Raw genomic sequence first — 14,728 nt, forward strand, 5'->3', positions numbered from 1 at the left:
AATGAGTCAAACAATTTTGTTCCCAATAGCAACAAAAAAAGGAGACCTTGAGGAAAAAATTTTAACAAGACGTGCACTGGATTACAATAGAAGGAAACCGTATAATTTTATTAAAGAAAGTGTTCTTGGACCCATATCCTATTGTTAGCAACCTGAGTGATATTTTCAAAATAAAAAAAGCAAACGTCACTGATTGCCTAACACTCTGATGGTTTCCCATTGCCTTCAAGATAAAGATGGAGTCTATGACATGACCATTTTAGCTCATGCCCTGCGCTCCAAGAGGACTCAAGAGGGCTGGACGCAGCATCACATGCCAACAATTCTACTCTTCTCCAGGCCTGTACACTCCAGAACTTTCATCTTACGTGACATGATTTTCTGCTTCTAGACCTCTTTCATCGCTTTCTTCTATACTTGTTCTATTAGCCAATCAAAATCTCTCTTTACAGTGTGGGTTTGGAATTGAATACCCTAAGTGTGATCTGACCAGAGCAAGTATAGTCCCTTCACTGGTCTAAATATTTTACTTACCTATTCACTAACACTTCTGGAGATGCAATGGACCTGGATTTAAACCCCAGCTCTACTGTTTATTAGCAAGGTACATAACGTCTCTGAGCCTCAGTTTCTCCTCCAACACTATGGGGATAATAGCACCTCCTCACAGGGCTGTGATATTAACCAGCATAGAGCACCTGCTCTTTTCCTCTGTCTGGGTCCCAGTTCATCATGCCCTGAGCCTCCCATTGTCCTTTCCCTTTCACCCCATGGCCACTGTCCATGCCAACATGATCACTTGCTTGGGCTGTGGTTGAAGCCACCTGGACTTCTGTCTCTGTTCACACTCTTCTCTGGTCCTCTCTTTATAGTGATCTTTATAAAACACAGATCCTCTTCCAGCACCTTCAACGACTCTTCACTGCCTCCCAAGAGTCCAAACTTCTTATCTGCAGTTGGTCTGCACCTACCTTTCCAGCATCATCTCTCATGCCCTCCCTCTGGGTATGCCATAACCCATCTGGCTCAGAAGGTCCTTGTCTCAATAAGCCCTGGGCTGAGAGAGGAGAACTTTTCTACATGGGTGTCCTTGCTCCGAGTGCTCTTTCCTAGAAGGATTCTTTACCAAGAGAGAAAAGATTGCAGCAAAATGTCTACCTCTGGAGCTAACACTGAACTGTTCCCTGCCAGAGAGAGGAGCCAAGGAAATACTGGCGGGCTTGCTGGGGGCAATGAGAAGATCTCCAGGTGGAATTTGTCTCCCACAGCTGAACCAGCCCTGGAGCTCTGGAGACCCCATTTCTCAGAACAACAACCTCCCCCATCCCCCGCCCCCCTTCCCAACACCTCATTGGTCACGGGCACTTCCATTTCATGGTCAATTGACCATAATTTCAATTATGTGGGAAGCTTTTATTTTACATGCAAATTCCAAAACGACTCAGAAATCTGTGGCGAGACCTAGGTATAAAGGACCAGAAGTTCAAGCATGAGAGGTGAGAAATATCCCCCTATTCTACATCACCATCTCCTGACCCCAGCACACTCAGAGGACATTGCAAACCATGGTTATGGAGAAAATACCTGAGGCAAAGTGTCTGGTACGTAGCAGATACTAAATATCAGTTGGTGTAATGCTCTTTTTGTCTTTTAAGCAAAGTCAGTTTGTTAAATGTATAACTAAGACGTCATGTTTATATTTTAAAGCCCATTGCATATAATATATTCACACACATGTATATATATTGGTCAGACGAAGAGTCCTGAGTCTTGATTTGAAACTCCGGTCCCCGATTCAAGTGGGAACAAGAGGGTTTTAGGCCTGGATAACATGAGTTTCTTGCCACTGAAAACCTCAGCCTCCCTGCTTTGGCTTAGGCTGACAAAATGAATCTGCAAAGCAGGAAGCCCCAGGTCTGACCCCAGGAGAGACTCAATGGATGACACTCACCCACAAACACAGATGCACACATGTGTGCACATGGCCATTACACGAGTCTTCCGTGTGGCAGGCCCTGAGCGTGTGTGCATGCCCGATGATATAAGGAAGTGGTTTATTGAAGAAGAGGTGAAAAGTCTAAGCTCTGAAGACAGATGACTTGGATTTTGACCCCAGTTTCTCAGCTCTGTAAACTCAGCCAAGTCATTTAACTTAAAACTTTTTATTCTCCTCCTATTACTGTTCCATACAAGAATTTATTCACAAATATCTCAGGGTATGGCGCTGGATGAGGGAGCCAGGGACAGCTCGCAGGCTGGCGTCCTCAGAGACTCTCCTGCAGTCAGGCTGAGGCCTCGGTGGCGGCAGCAGTGTCTGCCCCTTCACCCTCATGCTGGGGTGTCAGCTTCCATGGGGATCAGATATCAAGCTGGGTCCCGCCAAGGCCAACCAGAGGAGACTCGGAGGCTGGGGGTATTGTGCAGGTGTGTGGCAGGGGGCATGAGGTTGAGAAGCCCCCACCTTGCCTCCAGTGCCCCCACTGTTGCCTCTTTGGCCTCTTTGCAATGCTTTGGGCTAAGAGGGCAAGTGCGGGCATCCTGTCTCCCTTCTGGAATTTGCCTGGCTGTTCCCAGGGCTGAGGCCTCAGACAGACAGATGGACATCCCTAGGGAGGTAGGTCAGTCCTGCGGTTAAAGCAAAGTCAGTTTGCTAGTGTGTAACTAAGACGTCAGGTTTTCTCTTAAACCACCTTGCCCATCACTTCCCTCTATGCTTAACCCAGGGCCTGGTGTCCCATTACGGATCTCCCATGTTGAGTGACGGGCCTGAGTCCACTCTCCTTGTTTTAATAGTTAGGCTTGTTCAATTTTCCCAGCTTAGTCCTCTAAAAACAAACTGATTTTAAAAAGCTTTGAGCCTATCAGAAAGTCATTTCCCACTGGCTGTCACTTAGCAGGGCCTTGCAGTGTCGCAGTGGAAACTGTGGTGAGTTAAGGAGAAGGGCCCAGGCCTTTGGCCCAGAGTCCCCAGGGACCTTGGGGAACCGCGCTGGCAGAGCAGCTGCACCAACGCTGGGCTGGGGAGTCAGCAGACCTGACTCTGAGTCTGGATTCTACCAGTGGGCAATTCTGGGCAAGTTACTTAACCTCTCTGTGCCCACTAGGGGGGAGGGCGGTGAGTTCACCTGCAGAGTTGGCTTAGAGAGACAGGCCACATCTGAACAACAAAAGGGGTTCTCTGGTGGTGGCTTTCAGGCATACTTGTAAGCAGGCTTAGTTTCCCCTTTGTAAGAATAAGTTTCATAAGGGCAAGCCCCAAGATCAAGGGTCTGTCCCACCAAATTAGGAGTCCACAATGCTTGTGAGAATATCATGTCTTCTCCAGGTGGGAAAGTTGAATATTTCCAATTTTGTCCCCAGCCCCTCAAGGGGACTTTGCAAATACTTTTTAATCTTCTGCCCAGCTTACTCTGAGATGTATTGGGGCATCACACCACCCTGTACGAATCAATAAAATCCCACTCCTTTTTCAAGTTATGGTTTTGATTTAATTTAATACAAGTTAAATTAGGTAGTGTACTACCAAAAACATAAATTTTGCACCAGATCAACATCCCTTCCTTTGGTTTCACATGGAAGTTAAAGTTCTAAAATGCAGTCAGTATCATCCTTTATCCTTAGTCTGATTTGCCTTAGTCCTACCCAGATCAGCTTCATTCAGGTCTCTAACTGAAGTGTGATTCCTTGTTCAATGTTTTTAACACTTGCTGTGTGCGGTAATGCTGACTTTCATAGCTGCAGAACTCTAGCTCTGTGTCTCAGTAAACCATTGATTTAACCTGGTTACTTCTCTCTGGTCCTGAAAAAAGGCCAATCCCCCTGTAGAGCGTTTCGCAACTAAAGAACCCTTCCCCCATAAGCCTCGTCTCCATTGTCATTGGATATTTGTTTGGGTAATGATTTGATTGCTGTCTACTCCATTTGACTATGAACTTCATAAAACAGGGCCCTTGTCTGACTTATTCACTGTAGCAGCTGTAGGCTAGCCAGGGCCTGGAACATAGTAGGCACTTGGCAAATAAATGTTGAAAGATGAACTAGGGGTGGCCAAGCTCAGGGCTGTATCACACAGTTAGACCCACTGAATCATAAAGATGGTCCATCATCACAAAAGGACAAATATTGTCTGACCTCACTGATATGAGTCAGAATTTAGAATGCAGGTTCCAGGGGCTGGATTGGGGGGTATGGAATGGGTAGTTAATGCTTAAATTGTAGAGTTTCTGTTTGGGCTGATCGTAAAATTTTGGTAATGAATGGTAGTAGAAGTACAGCATTGGCAATGTAATTAACTGCACTGAATTATATACTGGAATGTGGTTAAAAGGAAAAAATTGAGGTTGCATGGATGTTACTAGAATAAAAATGAAAAACAAACAAACGTGAGTGGATAACACAAACAAGGGAATCTTGTTGTAAACAATGGACTATTATGAAGAGTACAGTTATAAAAATGTTCTTTCATGAATTGTGGAAGTATACCACACTAATGCAAGATGTTAATAATAAGGTGATATATGGGAAGACTGTATTTTATGCATGATTTTTCTGTGACCTTACAACTTCTCTAAGAAAAACAGAAAACAAACGTACAAAAAGTGGTCCCGTGCCAGGAGCTCCTGGGGGCATATCATGTCTGCACATGGCTGGTGAGCTGACCCATTTTGCAGCCTAGGGAACTGGCCTCATTGCCTTAAGGTTGAGCTCCCTTCGACAGAACAAGAGCATCTGGGAAGCCAGGCTTTCTTCTGTGCTGCAGGCCCACGCCCATGGGGCATTCCAGGTATCTGGGCTTGCTGAAGCCACATGGGGGCCCAGGTCTCCCCAGCAAAGGCATTGTGCCGATGGAGCACTGCAGGCAAAGGAGTATTTCTGGGGGAGAGAGCCTGGTGCTGGGAGTCAGGAAGCAGAGTCTAAGGCAAGAGTTTGAATGTCTCTGAGCACGGCAGGCGGCTCACATGTTGTTGTGCGAATTAGATCATGCGATTTGAGTGTCAAATTATGACAGTAATGGATTTTAACACATCAAATAAAAGAAAAATCTGAGTCCCTACTGTTAGAAATAAATAAATGAATAAGAAAATAGACAGAGAAGAAGGGAAAGTTCTTCTTTACAGCGGGATGCCAACCAGAAATGTAGAAGACACGAAGGATTTAGAAAAATTGCCATTTTGCACCCATCACAGTAATAATTGATTCAGGCAAGAATTATCAATAGATATTGAAAGGAGTGAAAGGATATTTACATCATCTCAAAGCATCGCCAAATTTGGATTACCAAGGGAAAATCGTATCTTTAAGGAGGAGATACCTGGGTCACCATCTTAACCAAGTGGTCAAAGTCAACCTCACCAGGAATGGAACAGATTGACATCACGTGCCTCCTGACATGACACACTGAGAACACAGCATCACATTTTTGTTATCCCAGTCCAATATGCACAACCTGAATTTAATCGAGAGGCAACACCAAACAAACACAAAGTGTGGGGCCATCCACAAAATAACTGACCTGAATTCTTCAAAAAAGATCAAAGTCATGAGAGGAAGGTGAGGGAGCTGTTTCAAAGTTGAAGGAGTCTGAAGCGCCATGACACATACATGCAAAGTGTGAGCCTGAACTGAGAAAATGGCAACAAAGAACATCATTGGAAACACTGGCAAAATTTGAATATGGATTGTGCACTAGATGGTAATATCGCATCTATGTTAATTTTCTGATCCTGATGATCACAACATGGTTATGTTAGAGAATGCCCTTATTCTTAGGAGATACACTGTGACGTTTTAGGGATTAAGGGGAAATGAGGTAGTGTGTGGGAGGTGCACAACTCTGGGTGTAACTGGAGACTGGCCCCGAGGCTGCTGTCTTGGGTGTTCCCAGGAGCTGGGCTCCTGGTGGGGAGAACTCAGCCATACCCTGTGGACCCACACGGGTTGACTAGAACCAGCTCTTGGGGCTGGGTCACCAATCGGGGCCTGATCAGGGTGGGGGAGGGTCTAGATTCCTATCCATGACGATCTCGAGATCTTCCCTCCCCCAGCCAAAGACAAAGAACAGACCAAAGACATAATGTTCTTCTGTTATGTACTCTCTATGCTCCCTCCCCGAAACATCTCTGGGACTCATTACACAGGGGCTGGGGAAGGTGAGGAATGAGTGAGGGAACAGACACTGAGCAAGCACCCCAAGTGTACCAGAGTCCCCCCATCCCACCCCACCTCAAGCACGCCTAATGTTCTTGGGGCTGGCCCTTTTTATGTCCAGCCTCATTAAGTCCTCATGGTGACCCGGGAGCAAATTATCAATGCCAACTTCACACGTGAAGAAACGGAGACACCTTAGAGTCTGAGGGCCAAGGCTGAGGTCGCCCAGCTAGGAAGTGACTGGGCGAGTAGTTTGAAGGTGAAAGAGTCACCATTTCCTTCAGGGAGGTAGGAACGGGCTATCTTACCCCCTTGCAGAGCCTCCTGACTTCCTAGGGGTGAGCCAGACCTAGTTCTGTGGGTGTCAGCAGCCACGAGTTCTGTCTTGCCTTTTGGGAGCCCTCAGTCTGGTTCTAGGACACACGTTCCTCCTCAGCTCCCTTCTTAATATCTGGCACATTCTGGGTAACCACAAAGGGTAGAGGAATGAGGAGCCCCAGTGACAGCCCTCAGCTACTCATTCATTCATTCATTCATTTGTTCATTCATGCAGCAAACACAAATTAAGCACCTACAACGTACCAGTAGGGATACAAAACTTGAGTCTCAAAGTCTGACCCCTGGGCCAGCAGCATCACCTGGCAACTTGTTAGAAATGCAGATTCTCAGGCCCCACCCGGCCCTATTAATCAAGAAGCTCTGAGAGTAGGGTCCAACACACTGTGGCTCAGCAAGTCTTCCAGATGATTCTGCTGCAGGCTAAGGTTTTGAGATCTCTATACCTGAGGACACATAAAATAGTCACAGGTGGTGACAACAGCCATGGACTAAGGTGTTTGACTTTGGGGCTCTGATCGTTGTAAACAGATCTCAGAGGAGCCTAGAGATACCTTCCTCCCATCCCATCAGCGAGTCTGGTCTATGAAGCATCCTGCAAGTTGCTCATGGTGTTGTTCGGCCCGAGTGCACCAGTCCTGAAGGGAGCCCATGGATGTCCTGGGGGACCTGGGACCCGGGATGGGGCAGCTGACTCTCGAGACAGTGAGCAAACCCCTTAGGTTGTTTCTCCCTTGCACTAAGAGAGCAATACCAATGAATTATCCAGAATTTGTAGCAATTGATAATTCAATTTGGTTGCATTTAAAACTGGGCAGGGAATTTGAGCAGTATTTGGAACAGTAGCTCATAAATTTTAGTGTGCAAAAATATCATATCAAACATTCAGACTCCCAAGCCGTACCCCCAGGTGAATCTGTGGCAGGTCTGGGGGAGGCCTGGAATTTACATATCTTACCAACCCTAGGGTGGTCTCAGTATAAGTGGCTGGAGGGTCACCATCGGATCAACGCTGTCTAATGTGTCGTGTTCACAGGCACCAACTCTTAACTCAAGCCACATGCCTGGGCTTATGGCCTGACCAGCCCTGGCTTCTGGGCACCTGGAGACAAGTTCAAGGTTCAGTGCAGGTTTCTCGGAAGGAGGCGAGTAGCTACTTCTCTCATCTGATGGGTGATAGCGGGGGCTTGAAGACTCTAGCATGGCTGAGGAGTGGTTAATGGCACTATAAGCAATGGAGAAATAATGAAGGCTTTCTCATTTTATAAAAGTAGCTTTGAAATCTAATTAGAATATGAAAGTTGAGATCTCGGGCTATTTTTAAACAATGCACGAGTTGAGCAGAAATAATCAATACAGAAGCTGTGAGCTGCCTGGCAGGTCTCACTGGGGCAGGCAACAAGCCTTCTCAGGAAGAGTCCTCTATTATAGGACAACTGGACAGAGCAGGGGGACCCATGGTTACAAACAGGGGTTTCTTGATGCTTGAAGCAGTTAGGGGAAGAGATAGGGAAGGTCATGAAATTGCCAGACCTCCCAGATGTCCCATGTAACACCTGAAGGCAAAAGGCAGACGGCCGGAGTTTGGATGGTGCATAGTCTGCTCTGTAGGAATCACACTTGCTTTTGCCTGGGAAGGTGGGAGGCGGGTGTGGTTTGGTGGAAAGGGCCTGTGCTTTTGGAGATGAGCCCTAAACTGAAGCCCCACCTTGCTTCAACTGAATCACTCACTGTGGGATTTGGGCAAGTCTCGCCACTTCTCTTAACCTCAATTTCCCACCTGTAAAATGGTGATAATAATATTGACTTTGAGAAGGTTAAATTAATTTAAAGGGAAATGTTAATGATAATAATACCTTACACTTACTGAGCACTTGCTTTATATGTTTTCTGTGCCTGCATCATTCCGGTTGGTCTTCGCAACAACCTCATGAGCTTCAGGGAGGTAGGGAGGCTTGCCTTATTAACTCAAGTATAGTATCTGGGACAGTGTGGAACAGAGTAGGTGCTAAATTATTGTTTCCTCTTCCTTACAAGGAGACTAGAAGGAGGCTTGTTTACAGGGAGCTGGACCTCTTTGTGAACACTTTTCTCTGCTGCATGTCCCTAGCAACCAGGGACAGTTGATTGCTGAAGTGTCCTGAGCCAGAGCAAGGCTTCTAGAACTGTTGGCAGGGGCGATGCTGATCCTGGGACTGCCAATGGCAAGGCATGCCGATTTGGTAGCGTCTGCATGAGCCAGCTTGCACAGAACCCAAGGACAGTCACATGACAGCTGTAGGGCCGCTTCCCAGGAACATCCCACCCAGATTTGCCTTCCTTTAAGAAAAGTAATGCAAAAGGCCATTTTTCACTTTTAAATAGCTTTCATTCTATGTCTTAATAAATGCACGTTTGTTGATTTGTGTAAGCATGATGTGGGAAGTCTGCAAATGGATGTAATCTGCACCGAGGGCACATGTAAGCACCAGCTAGCACTTTTGAATAATGAATCCCTCCCGTAAAAGACGGACGCTATTCATAATAATTCCTTGCTTTTCTCATTTTGCTGTGTACAGTAGCGATTAATCAATTTGCAATGTTATGTCACCCGCAACAAATTGCTAGCACCAAGACAAATTTATTGCTTTATGATAAAAGAACTTGTTTAGGTAGAAATAAATTAAATTTGGAGGGTTGTTATTTGGATTTGATGTTTACATAGGTGACCCATGTAAGGGAGAGGGCTGCAGAAGTCTTGAGAGACCCTGGGGCTTCCCGCCTTGATCAGGGGGTCCCAGCGAGGCGTTCCGAAGCAAGAGGGTGGTTGGCTAGTTATCTGACCTGACAGAGTGCATCTCTGATGGGAGACAGTCACACCGAAAGCTTTCGGCTCTTGCCGGGAACCAGGGCTCTCAGTGTCGGTAAGTGTACTTTGGAGCTTTTCACCAAGAGGTTTGAATAATCAGCACGGCTCAAGGGAAACACCCCACTTTCCCTCCTAAAATTCACCTGAATCATAAGATCCCAATCTACCTCAAATTGAGGGCGAAAGGAACCTGGATTATAGGAATTGGGGATGGATTCAAAGCTCAGAGGGTGAGAAGGACCCCGATGCTTCTATTTATGGAGGCTCCTTATCTACTAAAGTATTGGGGTAAAAAAGAGTCAAAGTGGGGTTACCAAAATTGTAATGTAGTAAATGCTTCCATTTGACAAATGCAATGGGCGCTTTGAACATGCCCAAAATTTAATTCTGTATAATTGTGCTATGATTACAGTGTCAAAAGCCTTAATTTGAGGCCCTTCTTGAGTATAAGCTGGGCTAAAGGGGCCTGGTGGTTCCCACCAGGAGGAGGGTGGCCTGGGGAACTGCAACCCCTCTCCTTGGTGTTATGTCTGTAGAAAAGCTGCTCATGGACGGACGGGAATGACTTCGCCGGAGGACACAGAGTGTGGGGTGGCGCGCGGAGAAGCGTCTGACTTCCAGGACACCGCACACGTCTGTCATTAATTTATACTCCATTAATTTGGAATCTGCAGTAGAATCAGGGGCTGATGCATTAGTTCTGCCCTCCCCCACCACACACACACACGCGAGCACGCACACACACAAACACACACAGAACAGGGTTTTTTCCCTTAAGCAATCTGATAGTCTAACACGATTTGCAAAAAGCAGGTTTCAATTAGGGAGGACATCAGTTTCATCGCTCACGTTAATGGATTCCTGTGCCCAGGCTCATCAGAATCCGCTCCTTTCTGCTCTTAAAGCAGGCCGGGGACCACCTCATCAGAACACACTCCCCTTCCAGCTGCCAGAGACGTTCTTGGGCCCTGCTCTCTGTCACCCTTGCCTCTTTGCTGTCTCGAGGGCGGGGGGTAGAAGGTGTGAGGACCTCCTGCCTGCAGAGGTTTCTGCGGCCTTTCTGCAGCCCAGCAGCTCCTGGCGGCTCCCCAGCCCTAAAGCTCATACCCAGAGGCCCGTGAACAACAGGGAGCTGAGAACTCAAGCCCTTTGCCAAGGGGCTAGAGGGTACCACAGGGGGCATGTGACAGTCCCCCAAGGGTGCTGAGCTCACCTTGTGGCGGCTTCTTTGTCTTCTATCCTGCCAGCTTCCTGGGCTCCAGTCGGCTCACATCCCGACTGGGGGCAGCCGACACCCCTGCCCGCTCCCGTGACACCTCCCCAGCCCGGGGTCCTGGGGTGCCTTCTAGCCCTCTGTGGGGCTGCATTGCCCCTGCTCCCGCTGCCCGCCCGCTGGCTAATTCTGATTAATTTCTCCTTCTCCTTGCTCTCTTGGGCGCCTTTATTCCTGACCGTGCATTTTCTCTGGGCTCGGGATTTAAAAAAAAAAAAACAAAAAACCCACACTGCTAATATTCTTGTCAGCCTTTTCCTGAATCATTGCTGTGCAGCTCCAGGGAGCCACGGGCCGGAGACTTCTGGCCTGCAGTCTCCATCTCTGGGCCCTCCTGGCCTCAGGGTTCTGGAGCCCAGACTGGTCTCCTTGCGCCCCGAGGCATCACCCAGAGGCCTAGACCCTCTAAGAAGTGCCCAGCGGGGGGTGGCCGACCGAGCCCAGAATTGAGAGCCCAGTTGAGCCTTTCCATCTCACAGGTTACTTCTCTCAAATGCTATATGTTTTTTTTCATGTTAAAGTATTTCCCTGTACACTGGCTAATTTGCTGTTATTCCCCCTGTTTTACAGATGAGCACACTGAACCCCACAGGGCTTGGTGATTTGCTCTGGGGACACCCAGCTACCGAGGGACCGTATGGGAGGACTCATGATCTCTTTCTAACAGACAGGGAAACTGAGGCTCGTGCTGCTGAAAGGGTTTGTCTGAAGAGTGGTGGAGCTAGACGTGGAAGCCAGGCACCCAGCACCCAAGCAGGCGGCAGAGCTGGCCGCTACTGGGCCCTAACGGGTTCTCCTGTCCACAACAGCCCTGTTGCCACGCTCAGCTCTGGGCAGGGGTTTGTCCCTCTGTGTTGTACATGAAAATCCAGGTCAGTTCAGGCTGGGAAACATCCACCAGAAGGTACTGGAAAGCCACGAGTCCGGGAGTGCCAGGTGGCGAGGGGCTCCTTGTCACTCTTATCTCCCATATGCACGCGGGAACTAGGTTGGGAGTAGACATTCATATTTTAATGGAGAAGGCTGGCTAACTGCCTTAGCTCATTATGCAGTTTCACTTGGGTGGTGTCCCCATCTCTGGCAGCAATGGAGACCAAGTATGACTCTGGTTAGTCAAACCACAGATTCTGGTTCAGGCCCATCCTATTAGAGACTCAGGAGGAAAATCCCATTTAGCAAACACCCCCTTCTCCAGGCAGTCTTCCCTGACTGTCCGAGACAGAGCCTGCATAAACTTTTCTGAATGGTCTCCTTTCTACCAACAGGAAAGACTGTTCCCTACCAGCCCTCCCCTCAGCTGAAGTGTGGGCTGGAAGCCCCTCATAGAAGCATTTCACCTTCACGTGTTCACGGGTGCAAGTCCACGGGCATCCACACATCCAGCCACCATCACTAAAACACGTGCCTATTCACCCTCATCCTTACCACACACAGACACAACCACACACAGAAACACTGCCCCACACGTCACACTTGGAAACGTGTACACACACACACACTCACACTCACACACATCTGCAGACATGGCATGCACCGGGGCCCACTGAAAGCAACGAGTCCGTGTCTCAGCACACACAGGCCACTTCTTTCGGGACGTACCCCTGTCCTGCCCAAGCTGTTTTGTGCATCTAGAGCAGAGGCCACAGCCTATGGAGATTGGGAGCTTCGTCTTCTCGGGGCTGGAGTGTGTCGAGGGCCAAGGTCTAACACTGGAAACCTTCTGGACAAATCGCCTTTTCCAGCTGAGGATTCTCTCTGCCCTTTTTTCCCCCAGACATCCTGGCTGCGACTATCTCCAGATAGCATCTGCCCACATTCCACCCCCAATCAGATGGCCGCCTCCCTGCGGGCCCTCACCAGGCCCTGTCGGCTCAGCACTTTCTCAGTGACCCACCAAGGTCAACTGTTGCTCACTCAGTGGTTTTTCCCTCGTCACACCTGAACTCTCTAGACAACTACCTTTCTAGCTCTTTCCTGTCCCTGCATGAATCTCTGGCTAGATGGGGGAGGGAGAGGCCAGGGTCTCTGCTGAACTCTGGCTTGTCTCCTGCCACAAAGACCACAAGTCCTGGGAAGGGTGGCACAGGTGGCAGAACCCAGGTAGGAGAGTCTGCATGACTCGGGCTTAGCCCCCAGCCCTGCCTCTGCCCGGCTCCATCACTTTGGACAGCCACTTGACCTCTGCAAGCCTCGGTTCCTGCTTCTGTCAAGAGGGCATAACCATTTGAACCTTAGAGTTGTTGGAAGGATTAAATAAAGTTGAATGCGTGTAAAAAGCTCCTGATAAATGATGGAGGGCTCTAAAAAAATGTTAGCAGATAAGGTTATCGTTATAACGACTACCTACCCCGGGTCTAGTGGCCTGTTGGCCCTCCTGAGACTCAGGCAGGGTCCGAGGGGAGCTATGAAGAAGGCCCAGCAAGCGCCTCTGGCAGGGGACAAGAGCCTGGGAGCCTTACTTGGTAAAGGCAGGAGAGAGCTGCTTGCGGGGGCTGCTCCTTCCCTGGTGTGGGAGGTCCCGGGGCTGCCTGTTACTGGTCACTTATTGCCTGGAAGGGTCTGATGGGGCCATCCCTTTCCTATGAAACAGGGAGGGAGGGGATTCACAGGTAAGGAGCCCATGTAGTGGCCAAACGACTCAGCAGAGGGGGAATTATTACAACCGAGGAAGCTGAGGCTTAGAAAGGTGACATGGCCCATCAGCGGCCAAGCTGGGTATCGGACCCTTGATTTCTGACTTCGCATTATGGGCTGCTTCCAGCCTCTGGCCACCTTTGGAAAGTGAACAGTAGAACGAGTGCATTGAACTGAAATGACGAAACTGGTTTCCTTGTCTTCGGAGGCAAGATGCTGAACAAATCCACCCAGTAAGCAATACGTACAGTGAATCTCACTCCACGGGACAATTTAGACAAAGACCTAGTTTATGCAGCTGAATATGAAATATGGCTCCTGTCTCAGGACATTTGGATAAAAAGACTCTATCTTTACTGTCACAGCCTCAAAGCCATCTCTTCTGGTTGTGCTGCCTGAAACAGGAGGCTGATCTGGAAGGCAGAAGTCCAGGGAGTTTTCCCATGAGTTCCCTGGGGAGCTTTGGGTACACGCCATGTCCTTTCTTGGCCTCAGTTTCCCCATCTATAAAAGGACATGTTTGGGGTGATTTCTCTGGGTAACTTCTAGTCCCTCCAAGCCACAACTATATTCTATGATGCAGAACTCATGTTAGATTAACAAAGTTTGTTTTTCCAACTGGTGAATTTGCTTACTAGAAAATTCTGACAAAAGGCGGACCACGGATCAATGCATTGAGAAAATCCTAGAATAAATTCTCTTTGGGTGTAAATGCTCCGATCTTAGTAGTCTGACCCCCAGAAAAGAAGCATTCTTGGTCTCTAACAGCTGCACCCTTGTCACTGACTTAAGTCCTGGCTCTCCCTCATTCAGAGAAAGCAGCAAGTTTCCTGGTCCAAGGTGACCTGTCCACCCTTGTCCCTGTTGGAGGTGACAGAAGACCTTTGTGGGACCCTTCCTTCCTCCAGAAAAAGAAGTGCTGGGGGACGGACGCTGGTTTTGGCTTCCTTGCTGTCAGTGGAGCTCCTGCTAAGGAAGACACTGTCCTGAGAGCAGACCCTCGTGGCATCTCCTCTGGGGGCACGGGGCTGGGGAAAAGGGCATCAACATCCGGTTACCGTTCTGGACAAATCGATGTGTTGACAGAGCTTCTCTCCCCACGAGTCTGCTTAGACACCTATCCCGCCCGGGATTCAGGCTGACTGCCTCCCGTTTGCCAAATGCAAATGCATTAACCTTACAATTGGGTAATCTAATAAAAAGGATCAATGGTCTGATACGGTGCTTATGAAGTCATTTACTGCGAGTGAGAGCAATTTAGCCAGGACCCAGAGGAGCGGCTTGGGGCGGCCGGGAGAAGGGCTGAAGCTGGCCGTGTCCTGCTGGCTTTCCCCGGAGGCCCACTCTGCCTGGAGACGCCGGGGCCGAGCGGGCGAGGGGACGGGGAGGGGGCCATCCATTCATTACAGCCGCTTTAATCACTTAGGGGTTCAATTAAGTCTAAATCGTTAGTGGTATTTCGAGTTGCTTTATCCAGGCCCGCGTGTAAC

The 14,728-nt window shown here is 48.6% G+C and overlaps 1 long non-coding RNA gene across 7 annotated transcripts in view; it reads left to right on the plus strand.

The window, feature by feature from the left end:
• Positions 1 to 14,470, plus strand: part of LOC143690839 (uncharacterized) — a 193,882-nt gene extending 179,412 nt beyond the window's left edge. The window contains exons 5-6 of one of the 7 annotated variants that reach the window (XR_013179220.1): positions 11,272 to 11,476; positions 14,052 to 14,470. This is a non-coding gene — a long non-coding RNA (uncharacterized LOC143690839). Of the gene's footprint in view, positions 1 to 29; positions 3,093 to 7,519; positions 10,262 to 11,174; positions 14,020 to 14,051 lie in introns of those variants that run through there. The other 6 variants (XR_013179221.1, XR_013179225.1, XR_013179219.1 and 3 more) reach the window with 6 other exon arrangements.
• The last annotated feature ends 258 nt before the right edge of the window (positions 14,471 to 14,728 follow it).

This window comes from Tamandua tetradactyla, chromosome 1 (assembly GCF_023851605.1).
Source record: "Tamandua tetradactyla isolate mTamTet1 chromosome 1, mTamTet1.pri, whole genome shotgun sequence".
NCBI lineage: Eukaryota > Metazoa > Chordata > Mammalia > Pilosa > Myrmecophagidae > Tamandua > Tamandua tetradactyla.